General features: G+C 45.5%; 1 protein-coding gene across 4 annotated transcripts in view; it reads left to right on the forward strand.

The window, feature by feature from the left end:
• The window catches only part of LARGE1 (LARGE xylosyl- and glucuronyltransferase 1), a 525183-nt gene that overhangs the window by 385712 nt on the left and 116989 nt on the right, over nucleotides 1–22482 (forward strand). The gene's annotated exons all lie outside the window — the stretch shown is intronic.

Here is a 22482-nt window from a genome sequence, read left to right on the forward strand (position 1 = left end):
CCCCACTGAGCAAGGAGCTCAACATGGGACTCGGTCCCAGGACTCCGGGATCATGATCTGAGCAAACGGCAGATGTTTAACCAGCACCCAGGCACCCTGTCCTTATGTTCTTATCTACTCTTTTTTTTTCCCTTGATGCACACACACCCCTACATTATTATTTTGATTCAGTGTTTTTAGGTGTTTTCTACCAAGATTTTGTTTTTATCAGGATATATTGTCCCATGTCCTGTCAGATACTGATGTCTCTGGGGGGCTCCTTAAAACTACGAATTCCCTGGTGCAACCCAAACTTAGCAAATTAGAGTCTTCTGAGATGGGGGCCAAGTTCATGTACTTTTTAAAAACCTCCCCAAAGGATCATGATGCTCGCTGCTACTAAGAGATAATTATTATAATGAAAACATGGTCCAAAAGCAATGGAAGCACAGCAGGAGAGCTAAATTTGGCCCGTGAAGTTGGGGAAGGCTTTATAGAAGAGGAAATTGCTTTTTACCCTTTTTAAACATTCCCTCTCATCTTCTGACTGTTGCAGTTAGTGTAAGCATCGAACAGCAGCAGCATCCCATGTATCTGTGGGCCGCTGGGGAATGTCCAGAGGCAGCCATCCTCTCACTGTGTAAGTTGGCCCACTTTGTGGTATGAGATTCCCAGTACTGACTCATGCCTGTCCCCCCATGTGTCCATTGCATGGGCTCAGAGCCACCAGTATTCCAGCTTACAGAGCAAGAACCCACTTGTGTTCTTCTCTGGTCCTACTGAGGCTATGGAGTGGGCTGAGCTGACAGATGCAGCATAAAGGTCAGAGAACTTCAGCAAAGAGGATTCTAGGGAGGAGACAACCCTCAGAATGTTGGGTCCATTTCTTGCATGACCCCAAGCTGTACCAAACCTTGTGATGTCAGGAGAGTTTTGTTTGAATTTACTCTTCAGTAACCTGTAAACGGCTTTCACCATGGACCCCAGTGAAAATTCCTAGATCCACAGGGAATGGAAATGCTCAACAGTTCATGAGGTGTGCAAATCTCTAGACTCAGGAAGGACTAGGTTTGAATCCCAGCTGTACCGCTTATTAATAGCATATTCACAGGCAAGGTATTTCAGTTTTTCTGAGCTTCAGTTTCTGTTTGTCAAATGGGAGGGAATATCTATCCCCTATGGTTATTGGAAAACTTATATGAAAATGTATTTTAAATACCCTGTACAGTGTCTCACGGATACTTCTGTTTGTTATTTTTACTATTGCTTTTCTGGTTCTTAAAATCCCTAAGGGATAAATAGGACAAGGATTATTTTCATATTCTTTTCCTGTTTAATAAATTTGATGCCCACTCACTTTATCACACAAGTCACAGCCAGAATTCTGTGTCCATGCTGACCCCAGTCCACCCTCCCAGATTTAGTTCCTAGTAATAACAGTAAAAACCACAACTCATTTATTGAACAACTACCGGGCACCAATGTAGATACTTTACATATATTATCTCTATTCCTTGCAGTAACCTGCAAGTAGGTCTTGTCAGCCCCATTTGACAAAGAGCAAACTAAAGCTCAGAGGGTAAAGGACTTTGCAAGGACACAGAAGTGGCCAGTGGCTCAGCTGGGACTTGAAACCAGGATTTCAGTGTTTCCATATGTAGACAGCCTTCCCTTCACTGTGCACAGCTCTATATGATTGCTACCCTCACCTGGAATGACCTTTCACCTTTTAATCTGCCCACCAAAATCTTATTCATCCTTTAAGACCTAGCGCAAATGCCACCTTCCCTATGGGCCTTCCTCTGGCTCTCTTGGTTGCAGAGAATTAGTCTATCACCATATTTCCATGGGGGTTTTCTTAGGTTCCATTTGGGGCACAATTGACACCATCTTGTGTCTTTCTTTTTTTTTTTTTTAAAGATTTTATTTATTTATTCATAGAGACAGAGAGAGGCAGAGACACAGGCAGAGGGAGAAGCAGGCATCATACAGAGAGCCTGACATGGGACTCGATCCAGGGTCTCCAGGATCACACCCCAGGCTGCAGGCAGCGCCAAACCGCTGCCCCACCGGGCTGCCCTCTTGTGTCTTTCATGCACATAAATGTCTCCCATGTTTATTTGCAATCTGTTCAAAGTCAGTGGTTCTATCTCATTCTTTTTTTCTTTCATAATAACTATCCGTTGCATGTTCTAGGTGTTCACTAAATGTTTATTGAATCAAAGATTAAAAATTCTGTCCAGAGAGGTTGTTATTAGGTTATGTTCTTCACTGTGTTTGTCCTTAAGCCTTCTTCAGTGATGCTGTACAAGTGACCGTTAGCAGAAGATAAAGTTGACCCTAGTGCCTAGCTTTGTTGACAGCCATGAAACTTCCCAAATCACAAGTTCACAGGTGAAAGCTTCTGTCTGCCTGAATTGTGTAAGTCACAGAAGTTTATTTGACTGGATTAGATCTCCTGTTCCTTGTCTAGGTCTTTCTCTCTGGCCCCCTTTGGCTTCTTCATTCTCACCTGGCACATTATCCCAAATCTACAAAAGGTGAGTGGACAGCATGTTGAGTTCTATTAGCTCAGAGCTGCAGCTGCCCCACATACAAGCTCTTTAGAATGATGCAATGATGAGAAAGCTTGCACCTAAGTTACTAGGTCACAGCAGTCAAAAATTGCATAAGTGGAATGGAATTAGAATCTCTCGGGGGCTAAAAGGTTGTGTTTCTAACAGGTTCTTCTGTTTCTCTGATGCCTTTCATTCAATGACACCTTAATACAGAGTTAATTGAAATGGAAAACATCAAGCACAAAAGCAAAAAGGGCTTTATAAGATGTTTATGATTTTTCCACACTTTGATTGGGCATACATTTAGAAGTCACAGGCAAACCAAAAGTTTTATGTTTGAGAAGTATGAAGAAAATATGTCCCAAATCTTTCCGTCCCTAAGAAAAAATAACAGTACCCATGGTACTGTTTATAGTAAAGTAGGTCAGAGTCCTTAGATCAAATGGAAGACCTTTTGGTACAGGTGGATTGGTGGTTGTGCCTGGGTCTATAACAGCTGTGTGGTAACTGAGAGCCATAAGATCATAGACCGTCAGAACTCAGAGGGAACTTTGGGATTACTTTCTGGAAATACTTCACAAAAGTGAATGTCCAGGTCTCCGAACAATTGCACCTGGCCTGGAACTCTCATGTTGCTTATTCTAAGACTGTATGTCTGTAGTAATTGCTCAAGTGTCACAAAGGTGGCCAATAATAGGGAGAAAGCATATAGACAAATCATGGCTGTAAATGCAGGTGTTTGAGAGTCTTGAGTTACAGGCCACTGATTATCCTTATGTGACATTTTTCTTACAATTGCCTCCACTCATAATATTATTTCCAACTTCAGTTATGTAGAGGTAGTACCAAAGACATTCTTCAAGCAACTAGATTTACACTACCTTTCTGAGTTGTCTAATACAATAGCCATTGTTTAGTGACCCACCACTCTTACCAGATCTTTCTCTAATTCAATTTAGTTTTCAGTGAGACAGCTCTTTTCACGCTGCTAATTAATTTACATAATATTTACTTAGTATACTTAATTGCAACAATAACAATGTGCATAAACAGGTTTTGGAACAACCATAACTCATTCTTGGTTAGCACACGGCCCGATGTGCGGAAACAGGAAAGTGGAGACATCCCGAAGAACTCAGTAGACCTTATTCTGCATGCCCTGTGCACCAGTCCATGTAACAGACTCCTGGGGGAGAGCGAGAGGGTGGTCAGGAGGTCCTCAGTATAGTGTAATCATTCCCTCCCTTTTACAGATCCAGGAAAGAAAGAAAGGTGACCTGGTCAAGTCTCATAAGCATCGTAACGGTGGACCTTCTGTCAAACATACTAATGGTATCTGGGTGTCTCCTCTGTCTATTGCTTTTAGCAGCAAGTACCTGGTCTGGTGTCTTCATGAATTTGGCCTGCTCTAACAGAAAATCATATGCTGCATGGCACATTTATTTCTCACAGTTTTGGAAACTGAGAAATCCGAGATCAAGGCATCAAAAGATTTGGTGTCTGGTGAGGGGACTGCTTCCTGGTTCATAGCTAGCCATTTATACCCTACTTTATCCTGCAGAGGGTTTTGGAAGCTTAAATGACACTGTAAGCTATGTACAAGGTTCATTGTATCCTACACTGTTTTTAAAATTAAGCTCTGAGCTTCCTGGCAGCCAAAGTAAAAATATCTACTCAGAGGGTGCATAGGTGGCTCAGTCAGTTAACCATCCAACTCTTGATTTCATCTCAGGTCATGAGTACAACTTGTACTCTCTTGCTCTCAAATAAGTAAATAAATCATAAAAAAAGTTTTTTAAATCTTCTCAAAGGACTCCTGCTCCAAAAGAATATATATTATTTCTTTTTTAGTGGACTCAAGTTAATCCTACTGTTTAGTTTGGGAGGAATTTCTCATCGGGGTCTTCCCAAAAGAAAGATTGGCCTGGTGGGCAGTGTCCTTAATAAAATCCTTGCAATAAATGCAACGGAAAGTTTCGTGTCCTTCAGGGAAAGTTGGGAAGCCAGCCAGACATGGGAGTTCAGCACAGGCCCAGGCAGTTTGGCTCAATCGTGTAGCATTCTGTGATCCCCCCTAGTCACCCATCACTGTGACCCTCTCTACCTGCCCTTTGGCAGGACTTCAATAGCATATCATGCAGGCTTAATTTCTGATAGCAAAAGAAATGAGCATTGTGTAAGTTATAGTCCAAATGAATTGAAATGGCCCTAATTTTGACTAAGAGGATAGGAAAGCTATAGCCCTCTTCAAGGGGGTCCACCTACACTTTTAAACTTCTGGACTTAGGGAGTATGTCATTTTTATGCAGTTCTCCTTCTCTCCCTAAGATGGATATTGTTTCCCTCCTTTGATGGCTCTGAAATGTTATTCTGACATACACCATGCAGCCTGATGCCTTCTGACCTATTCATTCTTGAGCAGACTTCAGCCCTAAATAAGGAACACATGTCATCCCAGGCAGATTTTTTCGCCTGCCACTTGCTACTAAATCAGTGACCTTTTCCAGATTGAGCCTCAACAAAAGCTTTTTTATGCGGCCAGCTCACCTGAGACAGACACACTGGAGCTGCCAACCGTTCCTTTCCTGGAGGCCTCGGCACTGTAGGCTCCCTGTTCATCTGCCACTCTTTCTTCTTGCCCTGGCATTCCTCTGAGCAGAGGGAAAGATCCTTTCTCCTCAAATGTCACCTCAGCTATGCTTTTCCGCCCCACTCTCTTGTCTGGTGGGCTCCAGTCCTTCCTCCCATCACTCTTGATCCCCTCATCTATTTACTGTCAGGGTGTTTCTTAGTACCACTTGGCACTTTACCATGAATCTCTCTGTGGCCTGGCTCCTCCATTGGAATGAATGTGCCAATGAGACAGGGCCTTCAGGTTTTTGGCTTTGTTGTTATTGTTTATGACGCAGAGCCCAGAACAGTGCCTGGCACATAATCTACACTTAATAAATGAATGTTGGATAAATGAATGAGTGGATGGTTAGATGGATGGGTGGGTAGGTGGATGGATGGATGGATGGATGGATGGATGGATGGATGAGTGAATCTAGGTTGAAATGCTGGCTCCTTGTTCTGAATTATTTGCTCACCTACACACACATGCGTCCCCTCATTGGCTGTCTCCACCACTGCTCAATCATTTCTGTGACTTAACCAAACAAAACTATTTTCTATTTTGAACTTGGAAGCCTCCATTTCAGTCTCCATCAGGAAGGATATCATAACTATAAAAAGCAAGGTCTTGTGCTTTGTTACTGGTGATTTAATACCATGCCAGAGGAAGACCATTAGCTAACTGTTATAGGTGTGTGGCCCTTGGCTTCCTAAGGCCAAGGAAGGACTCTCCGAGGGGACAGCAACAAGCAACCCTAGAGAGTGACTCTGCTAGCAGAACCTCAGTGGTTTATGTGGCATGTCTGCTGTTCAGCTTCTACAGGTATTGTGTGAGTAGAGTGTGTGGAAGGACCTGAAGGAAGCCGGGGTCCATCCCTATATCCCTATCCAGCTGTTGACATCAGCAGCCTTCTTTCCCACATTGATCCTAAGCAGCTGAGAAGTACCATTTTATTAAGAAGCAAGGGTTCTGGTCTCTACACAGCTGTGCAATCTTGGGAATGTTGTCTCTCCTCTTTCTGTAACTCAGTTCCACTGGTTATGCTGTGAAAAGGTTAGACTAGATGATTACTAAGGTTGTTTTAAGTGTAGTATTTTTAGCTGTATTAGGAACTTTTATTTATAAACTATTCTAATGTCCTTTTGAAGTCTGCCATTTAGCATGCCTCTGTTATAACACATTTCAGACCACATACTTGGTCACATGCTTTGTCTCCTTGATGAACCTGTGGCCTTTCTGAGGGGGGAGGACCCTGTCTTGTTTATGGGTTTATCTATCACCCAGAGTCAGACCCAGTGCCCAGTACTTGTACATTCTGTGGACAATGTGGCTCTGCTGTTTTCCTGCGCTTGGTTACCTGTTGATTGAGTTGTAAGTATGCAGTGCAATGTCCTAAAAGACAGGTGGCTTGTGCAAAATTCATAAATCATCCATGTATAAGTTCTGAGAATCTCATCACTCTTGTGTGCCGTCTCTAACACTTCTCCAATACAGAAAACTTCCTTAATCCCCTCTCCTTCTCCTTTTATCTTCATCCCAGAAAACCACCACCTAGGCTTTGAGGTCACACTTAGATCCCAGCTCCATTATTAGCCTATGGGAAACTGGGCTACGTGCATTTATCTCTGAGCCTCAGGTTTCTTACCTGTAAATGGGAATAATACCTTGCAGGCTTGGTCACAGGATTAAATGGCCTCTTAGCACAGTGTCAGTGTCAAACAGGACTGGACTAAGCAATGTTAATTATTCCCTCCAGGGCTCAATTCCTCAGAGTTTTCCCAGCTAACCCTTGGTGATTGTTCCTTAGACACTATAGGATGTGATACCTCTTGGAACATCTGTACTCCCTTTTGCAAAATAGACTATAAAATGCTAAAAGTCTAGGAGCATCCAGGAACCAACTAAATAAAGTGTGTACTCCTTTTTTTAGCCTAATGTCTTGAAAATAATAGATGCTTAATTCATGTTATGTTCAGGCAGAGGAGACCACACATAGAAAGGACAGGGCACCTGCACCACGTGGCCCTGGTTGCAGATCTTCTCTCTGCTTCCATCTCCTTATTTGGATGAAAAGTTTGGCCCAGGGATGTCTGGGTGGGTAGCTCAGCGGTTGAATGTCTGCCTTTGGCTCAGGTCGTGATCCCAGGTTCTGAGATCAAGTCCCGCACTGGGTTTCCTGCAGGGAGCCTGCTTTTCCCTCTGCCTATGTCTCTGCCTCTCTCTCTCTCTCTCTCTCTCTCTCTCTCTCTCTCTCTCTGTCTCTCATGAATAAATACATAAAATCTTAAAAAAAAAAAAAAAGAAAAGAAAAAAGAAAAGTTTGGCCCAAAATATTCCCCAAGGCCCTTGAAGCAGCTCTCATATCCTGGGCCATGAAACTGCAAAGGGGTCTTGAGGGGGTTGAGATTTAAGGGTACAAAAAGCCTCATCATTGATGCAGGGGTTTCCTTAGACACAGAGGGGTGGGCTTTTCTACAAGACACAGATTTCTTGCATGAACACTTGTCCTCAGCTCATGAACAGACAAGAAAGTGGTTTGGGGCTCAGCTTCCCTGCAGCAGTGAGCTGCTGTGGCCAGCATATTGTTTCAGGGGAAGATTGGCAACTGATCTGTCTCCTGCAAGGGTGTATATCACAACCAGGCACTTCAATCCAAAGTTAGTGAAAGAATATGGAGACCTTGGTTTTTCACCAACGATCTTAAGGGAGCCAGTTAGGAACCTCACCATAGACAGAGCATCTTGTGGATGAAAGGTGGTGGCAGTGGTAATGAAGGGTGGCGAGTGTGGGCTTTAGAGTCAAGACTGCTTTACTGCAAATTTCAGATTGAGAAAGAGTCAGTACGTTGACAGTCTGGAATCCTTACCTTTAGATTCCCCATTGGCTCTCCTTGACCCAGTACCACATGGCAGCCTTCTGCTGTTATACAGGGGACATTCCTCTGGCTTCTCGCTTCTTTCTTCAACAGCAAAGCATTGGGGGGCTCAACATTCTGCCTTGGTCTTCTTTCCATTAGCCTCTCCTTCCCCTGAGCTCATGCTCCTAAATACCATTTGTGTGGCATGACATGCAGATCTGCAGCTGGGAGCACAGGCTGAATTTAGGCAAAGTAAGAACTCTTAATTCCACCCAAATTGTGGTATATCCATGCTTTGGAATACCGCTCAGCAGTATAAAGGAGTGCAAGGTCAATGCATGTAACAACTTGGGCAAATTTCAGAAACACTGCTAACTAATACAGAAAGTCAAACATGGAAAGCTCAGTGCTGTTGTATGACTGTGATTCTGTTTATGTGTAATCCTGGAAAAGGCTGAACTGAACCATAGTGTGACAGAAATAAAATCAGCAACAGTTGCCTGGAACTGGGGTTTAGGGAAGTAGATCACCTGTAGAAGGGCCACAAGGAAACGTTAGGGTGTCGGAACCAGTCTGTATCTTGCCGGTGATGCTGGGTATGTGACTGCACACAGTTAACCAAAGTTTTGTTAAACTACAGATCGTTGAGCTTATCGAATTTCACAGTACTTCAGAAAACCTTGAGGGAAAAAAAGAAATGACTCCATAGTTTGTGGTCTAAGCAACTGGGGAGATGGAGAGAATGAGCTGATATGGGTAGCCCAGGTGGAAGAGTAGGTGTGAAGGAGAATCGAGAGTTCCATGTGGGATGTCTGTGAGATGTCCCAAGCAGAGAAGTCAGATGGGCAGGCAAATTTGCGATTCCGGAACTCAGTGTAGAAATCAGACTGGGCTATAAATTTGAAGCTATCAGCATGTGGGCAGTATTTAAAGCAGTGGCGTGGAGGGAGGTCCCCAGGGACACAGCAGGTGGACGGTAGGCTGGAGAACTCTGGGGATTGAGTGAGGCCTCGGCATCCTGGCATCCGTGGGGAAGACTCCGTGGGATAAACTGTGATTGACATACACTGAGTATTACTTCTGTGGTCACTACATCATCGTCAGCTTTTGTGTTGGTGAAATTCGCAGAACTTCAAACAATTAGCCATTTTTAAATGTGTGAGTCAGCAGTGTTTTGTTGTTGATAGTGTTATGCAGCTGTCACCTCTCTCTAGTTTCAAGACACTCTCGTCACCCCACAAGAACACTCCCGTACGCAGCAAATAATCGCTCCCCACCAACCCTCCCTCTGTGTCCCGTTAACCACTGACCTACTTTCTCTTTGTGAATTTGCCTACTCTAGATCTATAAAAGGAATCGTACAGTATGGGGTCTTTGGTGTCCGGCTTCTTTCATGAGGCATAACATGAACAAGGTTCAGCCAAGTTGTAGCACGCATCAGTACTTCGTTCCTTTTTATGGCCAAGCACCTTATTTTGTTATTATTCCATGTCTCCCCATGATGACTCCAGAGCACATGTGGGAGTTCTTGCTTGAGAACTTGTCTCTCCTCATCCTCTTTACCTGGCTGCACTTTCCTCCTCCTCCCTGTGCTGATTTGACTTGTTTTAGGAGGCAAGTCCCACCTCCTCAGAGACTTAACCCACTCCCGGCATACCTCTTTTGTATCCCCCAAGACACGTAGGTAATTTCATAGCGTTGCCTTAACCACCTCTCTCCCAGAGCCTGATTGGCTCCAGACACAGGGTAACTTGTTGTTGTCCCCACAGTACTGTTCCCAGAAGGGAGAGAGCACTTCAGTGCTCTCCAGGGTACTTGGAACCCTGGGAGACCCTGGGTTAGGAGAGCAGCAGAGTCTGCCCCCATTCCTCCACTCCCCGTCCCCTTAGTAGATCACAAGCACCTCACCTGGGCTGAGGGTACGGATGGCCCTCAGCCCAGGTCTGCCACCTGCACACAGGTCCCTCAGAAGGTGTTTGCTGAGCGTGATGTGTGTCTGCAGCCCTCACCTCTCTGCTCATGCATGTCTCCAATGGGCTATTTCTAAAAGAAAGAAAGAGAGAGAAAAAAGAGGAAGGAGCAAACGAATGAATGAACGAAAGAGAAAACTCTGATCACACTGACCTCACTGACCATAGCTGGGGCTGTTCACACTGTCTTCCTTGCAGATGGTGCCTGGTGTCATGGGACCAGATGGTCCCGCCTGCCTCAGACTCTTCAGCTGTGCCCCTGCTTGTCCTGCACGGAGCAGCCTCCTTACCCTGGGCAGGTCTGCCTACCAACTGCAGTCTCCTCCCCCACCTCCTCTGTGTGGTCTGTGTGTTGGCCATGCTCGCCGTTAGTCCCTTGAGCAGTAGTTCTTCCTCCTGACACCAACCAGTGCTCCACCTCTCTGAAGATACCAAGGGGGCATCCCACAGTTCAAATCTGACATTACTACCCAGAGTTGGCATCAGACCCCATGGGCTTACGGGCTCCGTCCTGCAGGACTGCCTGCACTTCAGACACCAGGCATGAGTATCAGGCCCACCGGATTACCCACATCTCCATTCGACTTGGCCCCCGAGTCAGGGCCTCCCACAGCCCGTCTCCTCATGTAGGTTTGCTATTTGCTAGATCACAGGACTCAGGAGCCCACTTTACTTACTACTAGTGGTTGATTATAAAGACTACAAAACAGGAACAGCCAAGTGGAAGAGATGCCTAAGGCAAGGTGGAGGGAGGCATGTGGAGGGGCCATGCTGTGCTGAGTGCACCACCCTTGAGCACCCTGAAGTGTTCACCAACCCATAAGCTCTCTGAATCCCATCATGTAGGGTCTTTATGGAGGTTTCATTAGGTAAGCATGGTTGATTAAATCATGGTCATTTGTGATAAACTCAGTCTCCAGCTCCTTTCCCCTCCCTAGAGGTTGGGCAATGGGGTGAAATTCCTAAGCTTCTAATCAAGACTTGGTCTTTCTGGCAGCCAGCCCCCATGTAGTGCTCTTGGGGCCTACCAAGAGTCACCTCATTATAACAAAAGATGCTCCTATCACCCTTCGCACTCAGGAAATTCCAAAGCTTTTAGGAACTCTGTGCCAGAACCAGAGACCGAGACCAGGTATCTTTGTGTGATGCATCCTTCGCCTTGTCAAGCTTCCTGCTGCAAGGTCTTAACACACACTGTCCCTCTACCTTGGTGCTCTTCCCATCTTCCTTCAGATTGCGATCGGATCTTTCTTTGTTCAGATCACCTTCTTGGCTGACTTCCCCTCTTACAGACCCTGGCAGCACTCAGACCTCTGACCTCACTCCCCCAGACCTTCCAGAGTCACAGTTTCACACTTGTTGATTGGTGTGATTGTTTAGTGACCTTGCCCTATGTCATGGGCTGAATTATGTCCCCCAGAATTCATATATTGAAGTTCTAACCCCTAATACCTCAGAATGTTAATTGCCTTTGGAGAGAATGTTTTTTAGAGAGGTCATGAAGTTTGCATGAGGTCCTTAGGAAGGGCCCTAATGTGATGTGACCACTGTCCTTATAAGAAGAAATTAGAACACGGACACACACACACAGAGAGGGATCCCATGAAGACACAGGGAGAAGGTGGTTATCTACAAGTCAAGGAGAGAAAACTCAAAGAAACAACTCTGCCAACACCTTGATTTGGGACTTCCAGCTTCCAGGACTGTGAAAAAATAAATTCTGGCACTGCAGCCACCCCATCTGTGGTACTTGTTACAGCATCCCTAGCAAGTGTATCTGTCCTCCAAGGCTGTAAGCTACACTGAGGGCAGGGACTGTCTCATGATTCACCCACTGTTGCATCCCCATGGCCCAGCCTGGTGCTTAACCAATATGTATTCAATAAGTATTCGCTAAATGGACAAGTGATTGACCTCATGGCAATGAGAGAACTTCAAAATATGAAGTTTCATTAACCTGACACTGAGTGGTCCAGACTGGTGGTGATCCTCTAGTGTTTTAGTATCTCTGTTCCAAACTTCCTCTGTGTCCTCCCTCATTGAATGAGCATCCCTACATCTCTATAATCTGCCCGAGGGCCAGTCATAAGAAGACAGATTTGGTCCTCATGCTTTCTGGCTGCTGCTGAGCCACACTGAGGCATCTACTGGCCACTTCCGCCTTCCAGGCCATGTTTCAAAGAATAAAGTTTGCTGTGTCAGGCCTCTGCTTATGTAGACTATCAGCAAGTAATAATGCTATAATCAGGAATACTGTAGGGGAAAAATTGAGTAATAGCTACAGAAGACCCAGAAATGTTTGCTAATGATGGTAATACTTAAAGTTGAACAGTAGTTTATAGTTTACAACATTTTATTTCACTCTTGAAACCATATAGTGGAAATAGGATGGATTTTTACCATCATCTATTTTATTTATTTTTATTTATTTAAATTCTATTTAGTTAACATATAGCGTATTATTAGTTTCAGGGGTAGAATTTAATGATCCATAAGTTGCGTACAATACCCAGTGTTCATCACATCACGTGCCCTCCTTAATGCCCATCACCTAATTACCCCATCCCCCCACCCACCTCCCCTCCAGCAGCCCTCAGTTTCCAAGAATTAAAAGTCTTATAATTTGCCTCCCTTTCTGTTTTAATCTTATTTTTCCTTCCCTTCCCTGATGTTCATCTGTTTTGTTTCTTAAATTCCACTATGAGTGAAATCATAAAGTATTTGTCTTTTTCTCTGAGACTTCTTTCATTTAGCACAATACCCTCTAGTTCCATCCACATTATTCCAAATGGCAAGATTTCATTCTTTTTTGATGGCTGAGTAATATTCCATTGTATATGTATAATGTGGTATATATATGTACATACCACATCTTCTTTATCTGTTCATCTGTTGATGGACATATGGGCTCTTTCCATATTTTGGCTACTGTGGGCATTGCTGCTATAAACATTAGGGTGCATGTGCCCCTTCGAATCACTATTTTAAAGAAATAAAAACTAAAGCTCAAAAAATCAAGTAGTTTTGGTCCAGGACACACAGTTACTACAAATGACATTTGAACAATGACAGGGTTAGGAGCCCCAACCCCCACCACCACCACCACCCTACTCAGTTGAAAAATCCACGTATAACTTTTGACTCCTTCAAAACTTACCTACCTGTTGACTAGAAGTCTTAGTGATAATGTAAACAGTTGATGAGCACATATTTTGTATGTTATATGTATTATATACTGTATTCTTATAAGCAAGCAAGCTTGAGAAAAGGAAATATTAAGAAAATCAGAAGAGAAAATGCATTTATAGTACCGTATTCATCAAAAAAAAAAATCCACAATGTGTAGGTGGACTTGCACGTTCAAACCCATGTTGTTCAAGGGTCAACTATAATTGGAAAAGCCAGAACTTCTCTGGTGGTCTGAGAATCCTACAAACAAGTGCTTTTTCCTGCAGCCCCAGTAGGAAAAGTGAGATAATTTCTCCTAGGCAGTGTTACCAGTGAGACAAAGGAGTGTCCGTGAATGAAGTATCAGAAAGATGCCAACAAATTGTGTTTTTTAAAAAAAGGATCCAAGCAGTCCACGGATGGAAGTTGTAGCTGGATCCAGGCCAGCTCTGCTCCCCTGGCTGGGGCCTCATCTGAGAGGTGACAGCAGCCAAGCGTCCTGGGAGTCAGTGTGATAAAAGCAGCCTTGGAAGAGAGCCCAAAGGCTGGCCCTGAGTTCCTTTTTAGTTTTTCCCATTTCCAAAGACCAAAGTTCAGGGAAGGAAGAAGAGAGAAATCATTATTTGCGATTGAGCAGGAGTTTTTAAACCATAAATTAAGTTAATGTGGGCCCGCTTGGGACTGACTGGAGAGGGTGGGTGGGGACTTGCTCTTGCACGTGGCAGATGGAATCGTTATCTGGACCTTTATTGGATTGTAGACTCTGTTCTGAGCCTCAGGCTGTCCTTCTGTTCTCTCTGGGTGCCCCTGGGTAGGAAAGTGCTCCAGCTCAGTGCCGTGGGATTAATGCTGAAGGAAATTAGTCTCAGAGCACCTGATGGACAGCAGAGGACTCTGCAGTATTCTGGACCTACAGCCCCTGGTGGCAGCACAGGCAGGAACAGCTGTGCAGCTCAAATAATCCTTGGCCAGCCTTTCTACCCATTTTCTCCTGTCCTTTGAAGTTTTTCTCATGGTGGTATTTAGGGCAGGAGATGCCTTGCAGATTGTTCCTAACAATGAGTATAGGTATGGAAACACAGGCTTTTAGGACGCCTGGGTGGCTTGGTGATTAAGCATCTGCCTTTGGCTTAGGGCATGATCCCAGGGTCCTGGGATTGAGTCCCTCATCAGACTCCCCACAGAGAGCCTGCTTCTCCCTCTGCCTATGTCTCTGTCTCTCTCTCTGTGTGTCTCATGAATGAATGAATGAATAAATAAATAAATAAGCAAACAAATAATAAATAAATAATCTTTAAAAAAAAAAAAACAGGCATTTGCAACCAAGAGACCTGAATAGAGCCCAACTTCTGGGGTCCCAACCACTTGTCCTTGACAAGTGATGTACCTTCTCCAAACCTCAGTTTTTTTCCAAACAATACAGATAAGCACCACACCCACCTCATGGGGTTGTTGTAAGGTATTCTGAGACAACGCATGGAAAGCACGTATCCCAGTGCCTGGACAAAGTGCTCACAAAAAGGGGGCTGCCCTGAGAAAAACAGGCTCCCATCATAAGGCACCTGTGTGCACACATATACAGTGCAAGTGGAAGAAGAATGTGTATGGGGACAGTACAGCCTGAGGGGCTACTGAGAAAGGTCCTTTGGGCTTACAGTAAAGCGAGCTCACAGGTTGGAAGGGAGCTTTGAGATCATCAAATCTAATGCAGAAACCCTTCTCCCACAGCATAACAGCTGGGTGACCTCCCACTGCAGAGGTCCCCAAACCTGCCATACATGAGAATTAATGGAGCTGTCTTTGCAGAGAAAGCCCCTAGCCTACCCCGGAGGCTAGGGAGGTTAGAGGTGGGGCCTGGCCAATGATAGCTAACCCATTTGAGAAGTTCTTTGTAGAGATCATAAAATCCAGAAGGCAAGGACTCTGTTTTCTTCAGTGCTGTGTCTTCAGCAGTTGACACAGCCCCATGCACAGTAGGGTCTTGGTGAATACCTGCTGGATGAGGGCTGAATCGTGCAGCCTCTTCCAGAACCATGCCAGTGTTCAGAAGCTGCTCCCTAGAAAGGCAGCTGGTTTCCATCTTGGTGAACTCTAATGGAACTCTTGCAGTCTTGCTTTTAAGAAGCAAAATCTGTCTTCCTCCAATCTTCACTCATTCAGCCTAATTCTACCTTCTAGAGTGACACAGATTCTAATTCCTCTTAGAAGGGATTATCCATCAGCTGTCGAGGTCAGCAAGGATGGGGTCTTTATCTCTAAATGAAATCGAGGTTGCCTGAACAACGATTCAGAACAGGGGCACTTCACCCAGTACCCCCTGGCAACCAATGATTGACGAATGGGAGTACATGGGTTCTGACTCAAGGCCACGCAGTATGAACCTGAGACACATGAACCTGCTCAAGGATCTCAGTGAAGCCCCCTGAAATAGATACCTTTACCATTTTCCAGAGGTGGAAACCGAGGACCAAAGAATTTACCTAGGATTACCGGTCAAATGTAGGAGAGCTAAAATTTGAACCAGGTGAGAATTATATTCACGCTCCAGGAAAGAAGGGGTAACCAAGTCAGAGAAACTGATGTGTAGAAAACATAGCATAGAGTCGGCAGTAGAGTCCCAGGACTAGGTGTTGTGTCCCTAAGCCCCTCATCCCCCTACTCTGGCTCCACCTGTATAAAGCAAGTGGCCCCAGAGTGAGTACTCAGATCTTTGCTGAGCCTATGAATTTCTGTGATCCCAGAGTGCATTTAAGTGAAACATGCAGGTTCAGAAACAGTCCTTTTCAACCCATTCAGAGTTGCTTAAATACCCTTTTGTGTGGCATCTTCTAAGGGGATGCTTGATTATTCCGCACCCAGTAGCCGGGGCAACCAGGGCAGGCTTGCAGCAGTTCTTTCAGGATGTTTAGTAAACGGCAATGTGATAATATATGTTTTCCTTATTATTAGCCATCCTGCACCCAGACATGCACTGAATGATACTATTAAAGGCTTTTCTATTTTAAAATAGCTTATTAGAATAAATATGAGGTTGGAAAGTCATTGTTGCTTTCTCTGCTGATACCCCAGACAGCCCCTGGTTATAACATTTTAATATTCACCTGCTGGTATAAGCAGAGCTGTTTGATATGCAGCAGTGATTGGCAGATTCTCTGTGCATCCAGGAACTTTCCTGGTGGTGGGGATACGGAGACAGCCCTAGGAGCATCTGTGATCAGAGCTAGAACTACCCGTCTCTGGTGTTTATTACCTGGGGAGATTAACCTGTAAGCATCCACCTCCATCCCATTCAGGTAGAATTCATCAGTTCCAGATGGGCTAGGATGGTCGATGACAGATAGTACTTCTTTTTCATCCATCCATCCACACTATACGGGGGCCTGGGAGCATTAAGCTTTTTAATCAAGGAAGCAAAATTATCAAATTTGCACTTGCAGAATATTTCTTTGTGGGCAGAATGGAACAGCAAGGCTCCCCTGAGGGAAAGGTGATCAAGTGTGATCTGCCAAGTAATCTAGGAAGGAGAGACAGGTTGAGGGGGTGACAGAACAGGGGAGGGGACGAGTTTGAGAAATAGCAGATAAAATCTGTGGGATTTGGTTATGGCAGGGATGTGACAAGCAAGGATTTAAGAGCAGAAGCTCTGAAAAGCAGTCTGAGCTGGGATGGAGGTGGGTGATTAACTTCCTGTCGGTGGTATTTGAGGCCACTGGAGTAGATCCTGTCACCCAGGGATAAAACGTAGAGCAAGAAGAAAAGGGGGCTAAGGACGGGAGTTGGGGAACACCAGCATCCAAGGGGAGGCAGAAAAAGAATATCTGGAGGGAAGAAGACAGCCAAGGGACTAGTGTCACCAAAGCTGAGAGGGCTTCAGAAAGTCGCAGGGGGTCAGGGCAAAGGCCAATAGGACAGGGTATGGGCAGTGGGGCCAGATTTCGCCGAGTCGAGTCTGTGCAGCTAGTGTCAGCCCTTGAGGAGAAATCTCAAACATCAGGCACAACGACCATCATCCAGGAGGAAGCATCTACCTGAAGGTGAGCACTTAACCTCTGTCACCTGATCTGCACATCCGTTCTTGCAGGCAAGGGGGTAGATTCTCTTCTTGCCATTTTGCAGTTAAAAAAACAAAACAAAACAAAAGAACAAAGCAAGGCTCAGAAAAAGTAAGACCTCGACCAAGCCATGAGGAGCTAAGGCTAGAACCCACGTCAGTCTGGGTTACAATCCCTTTGTGTCTATAATTCACCACGCCGCCTTCTCCTAGCTGGTGGGTGATGCCCAGCCCGCCCCATCCGTGCCTGGTGTGCCACACGGAAGCCTCTCCAGGGCCCGCTCCTGGGGCCTCACCACCCCCCACCCCGAGCAGAACCCTGCCTCGAACCAAAAGCAGTGGAAGGAGGGAGCGAGGGGGGTTCCCAGCCCGGAGCCATCCGTCTGCTGGCTGCTGACACCGACACCAGGGCCCCAGCAGAATAGCAAGCTTGTTCGCTCTTGTCTGGCTGTTAGTGGTGATGTATGAATAAGCAAAGAAGACAGCTTCATTTTCATAAGTTAACTCGTGCCTCGAGTAAGGGAGACGGGGAACAGTGCACTTAATCATAACCACAGGGCCGCCCAGAAAACAATGACAAAGCCGTTTCTGTTAGTCACGGTGTTTTATTATAATAACTCCTAAGAAGACGAGACAGTGCGGAATGCTGAGGGAGGGGGCGCGCCAGCAGCCCGTGGCCCCCCCACCCCCACCCCAGGAGGAGTCCCCTGGGACTTCACCTCTTCACGGGACAGCAGGCCTCGTGTGCTCGCATCACCCAGGCTGAAGCTGTCGACTTTGACCTCTGGAGACCAGATGATGCCGCCTGGCTGCTGAGCTGGGGTTGGCATGACCTGTCTCATGCACTGTCACCAGGGAGCAGCAGGGCCTCTGCGGAGAGGGGTGTTGGGAGGTAGCACTGTTATCAGGGAGGCCTGGGAGTGTGGAGGGCGGTGTCGATGGGGCAGGTCTAGCCCATCGAGCAGCAAAGGATGCAGCAGGCGACGCCCAAGAGGCGCCCAGCCGGTCCCCCACCGTCCCCCACAGAACCCATTACTTCCTGCCCTCCACTCCTCCGACGTGCCGCTGTTTCTATCACTGCGCGTACCAGCTGCTTCAGAAGTGCTTCTCTGCCTCCTCTTCTAGCTGCCTGTTAGGGTGAGGGCCGTGTTTTATCTGTCTTTGATTCCTTGGTTTGTTGTGTGCTATCTGACACAGCAAAGCCTCAGCCGGTTGCTAAACTAAACCAAAGTCTTAGGAAGAGAAAGGACCTAGGCAGCTAAGGAAGGAGCCAGGGAGATGGCCGAAACCACAGACGCCTCCTGAGTGCAGGCGACCGGGATAGAACCGGGGCCAGGGAATTCTGCATGTAATGATAAGAGTAAATACCTCCTGAACAGTTTTACTAGTTTTCCAGGCATTGTTAAGTTGCAACATTTGAATAAGCAAAAAAGCACAAAATTAACTTGTGCCTAGAGAAAAAAAAAATCTAAGATATATCCTATGTGTTAACGTCACTTTATAAATAAATGAGTGAAAAAACAGGCACCAAGAAGTTAGGTAACTTGTTTGAAGTCACACAGCTAATAAGTAGAGGAGCTGGGGTTTGAACCTGGGCAGTCTGGCTCTGGGATTCGTTTTCTTCATCACTTCACTGTCCTTAAGAAGCATAACACTGGGGGCTCCTAGATGGCTCAGTGGTTGAGCGTCTGCCTTCGGCTCAGGTCATGATCCCGGGGTCCTGGAATGGAGTCCCACATCCGGCTCCCCGCAAGGAGCCTGCTTCTCCCTCTGCCTGTGTCTCTGCCTCTCTCTGTGTCTCTCATGAATAAATAGATGAAATCTTTTTTAAAAAATAGAAGTAGAAGAAGAGGAAGAAGTGTAACACTGGAGGCTGCCACTGAATTCTGCTGGTTTGTGGGCGGGATTTAGATTCCAGTTTATTTTGTGTTAAGGGTTCCGCACGCGAGCCTCACCCCAGACCAAACCTGGGACACAGCTTCCAGACCTGGTTCAGTAATTCTCAGACTTCAAGGTGCTTTCCAATTACCTGGGCTTTTTGTAATGCAAATGACTAGACCCAATGACTAGAATCCTGTGTGGTGCATTGGGGCCTGGAAAGTACTGAGTGCTCTGTAAGTAATAATCTATTTTTTTCTATATTTATTTATTGGAATTGGATTTGCCAACATGATAAGCTATTTTTAACTAGCATCACCCAAGTTCACCTGGAAGCTTCAGAAAGAGCATTTTGCCCCCCCTTCATTCACCAAGATAGATACATACTCCCACTCAGCTCTGTGCAGCAAATCTGGCATCTTCCTCACCCATGTGGAAAACTGCAGAAGTGTAGTGATGACACCTGGAAGCACCTCTACACTGGTTGCTCTGCTGAAGGCTTGAACTCAAGGTCTCAATCTCCAGAGAAGGAAGGCTCTGCATGGTTAATCTCAAGTCGTGTTCACCAAATTCCCTGTCTCTCACTTTGCACCTGGGCTGCATTTCTCATGATCGTCGCAAACAACTCTTTTAACACATGCCAGCCCTCTTTAGGGTCTAAAAAAAAAAATTCCTTAATTAGCATCATGATAGCGGTAATTTTAATATCCACTGGTTGAGAAAATGCAAAATAATAAACAACTACTGAGCCTTTGTTTTGCTTTTTTAGACAGATCCATTAGCTGCTCTGTCAGTGATTAAAATTAGTAGCCTGGGTTTTGTGAGTGGGCTTGTGAAGCCCCTGAACCGTTTGGAGCATTAGGGGCTAGAATGTATTGAGTGCTGTAAAAGTGATAGCTATTTTTAACTATCATCATCCAAGCTCATCTGGAAGCTTCAGAAAGAGAGCAAGCCCATCCATGAGGGTTTCTTTGGAGGTCATCCAGCATAACAGTTAGGTCCTTCTAGAACTTTAACTGTGGTCAGGGTTTTGGCATGATGCCTATCTACAGTAAGTCCTCTAACTTGCAATAATAAGGTGACATTTTGCTCTCACTTTTTTTACCTCTAAATTGGTTCGGTATCTGGGAATATGGGGTTAATATCATCTATTAATTCTCTCATGCCTCCACACTTCTAAATAAGAATTCTGGGAGAATGTGTCAATCTTGGTGAATGAGGGGAGGGCAAAATGCTCTGCAGCTTCAAAGATGTGAGAATACTAATATACTAACATTATGGGTCCCGCAGTCGGGAGGGGTTTACCCACCGGATGTCATATATTTAGCAGACATTTATTAGTACCTGTTAGTGTGTTGGATGCTACTTAGTCCTTGCCGTTGGACTAAGGTAGAAGTGGATATTTACAAATGAGGTGTGGGTGTGCCCGTGTGTCACCCACGCTGCCTTTGACAGGGCATAAGTCAGCTGATGGCAAAAAATGCCAGGAGGAAGTGCTAAATAGAGCTGTCTCCCGTCTCATGTGTGAGCAAAGGTAAAGATTCAGACTTAGTGGTGTTCATAGATGTCTTTGTGCTGGAGATGCCCTGGAAGGGATTCCGGGCAGGAGTTGGCCGAGGGTAAGGGCAGTTCCCGCCAAGCAAGAGCCATGTGAGCAAGAGCCAGAAGGGAGAATGCAAACAACAAAACTGTACATTTTCATTTGGCAGGAATAAAGTGTGGCTACTTAGAGAAAGCTTCTGAGGAAGTAGACTGGGGCAGAACACTATGCATAGAATGTGAGAATACAAAATTTGGACTTCAGGTAGCTGAAGATTACCTTACCTGAAATTCAGGTGGCCACCTGAGTTCAATGAAAGAACACTCCCCTTTTGTCATTTCTTTTTTTTTTTTTTTTTAAGATTCTTATTTATTTATCTGAGACAGAGAAAGAGTGAGAATACAAGCAGGGAGGAGGGTCAGAGGGAAAGGGAGAAGCAGACTCCCTGCTGAGCGGGAAGCCCAATGCAGGGCTCGATCCCAGGACCCCGAGATCATGATCTGAACTGAAGGCAGACACTTAACTGAGCCACCCAGGCTGCCCCCATATTGTCTGAGCATGCGACACCCTTCATTACACCGAACCTGTGGTCATTAGTAATTATGAACCAGCTCCCCTAAGGACTCTGCAGCCCCTCTACACCCCAACCTCCATGCGAGGTTATCATGTGAGCTCTGTAATGAGGTCCCAGCATCAGGACGTGGCACACAGGTTTCTCTGCTAAGGACAGCCTGCCTTTCAGATTTCACAGTTCTATATGAATATCCCAAGCTTGTTGCATGTAGAATTGATTGGCTCTTGCACTTCCTGAATTGGTGATGGGTTTTTCTGAGGGATTCTACAAGTTTTAGATGGGATCATATACAATGACAAAGTGGGTGGTAGTATTTTTCTCATGCCTCTAATTTATGTATTTGTGCTAGGGTGATGATTTAGATAAGAGCTCGATAAATTGATCAAATAAATTAGACCAAACCCACACACCATCGTTTCAGGGAACTGTCATCACACCAAGGAGGTTCTATATCACCCAGCATGGTGTACCGGGAGAAACACTGTGTTTTTCTTAACATGCTGCTGGGCTTTTATTTGGTCAGAAAGGCCTTTATTTCTCAGATTGGCCAATAACATAAAGATTTTAACCCCCAAAGACATCGGTTCACTGCAGAAGACAATGATTATGAGTCATGCGACCTTTAGCAAGTTAAACTGTCCAAGCCTCAGTTTCTGCTCCTAGAACATGGGGATTTTCAATTCCTACCTCAAATGCTTATTGTAAAGGCAAGTAAGACTGCACCGAGATGGTGGAAGGAATCTGGGTGTCAGACAGATACTGAATTATGTGCTAGCTCCACCACCTGTCATGTACATCACAGTCCTGGCGAACCTCGGTTTCCTAGTCTGTAAAATAGTTGATAGTAGGCCCAAGGGAATACTTCCTGCAAGTTACACAATAGGGTTGTCTCATGGAAGATTGGTGGATCTGATGCCCTGTGTGCCCTCCATAGAAGGCCTGGAATCCCACGTATGGGATGCCCAAAGAACTGGAGAGGGTGACCAGCTCACTTAAGATGCTGAGTTACTAAAAGGACTGGCTCACCTCTGCTGTTGGCTCCAGTAGACCAGACATATTAGAGCCGGGCGCTGGGGACAGGGCAGCAGTTCTCCTCTAGAAGACACTCCACTACTGACATGACACCATGGCTTGTTGACTCAAGATAAAGGGGATATGAGAAGCTTCAGCCAAAAGGGGCTCTTGTCTATGAGCTTCCACCTCCCTCACCAGGGGCACTTTTGCCCTCTGATGGCAGCAGATGATGGCAGCTAATGCTCAAAAAGCCATTGAACTAGCATACAGTGGGGAATA

The sequence above is a fragment of the Nyctereutes procyonoides genome, unplaced genomic scaffold (genome assembly GCF_905146905.1).
Source record: "Nyctereutes procyonoides isolate TBG_1078 unplaced genomic scaffold, NYPRO_anot_genome, whole genome shotgun sequence".
Taxonomy (NCBI): domain Eukaryota; kingdom Metazoa; phylum Chordata; class Mammalia; order Carnivora; family Canidae; genus Nyctereutes; species Nyctereutes procyonoides.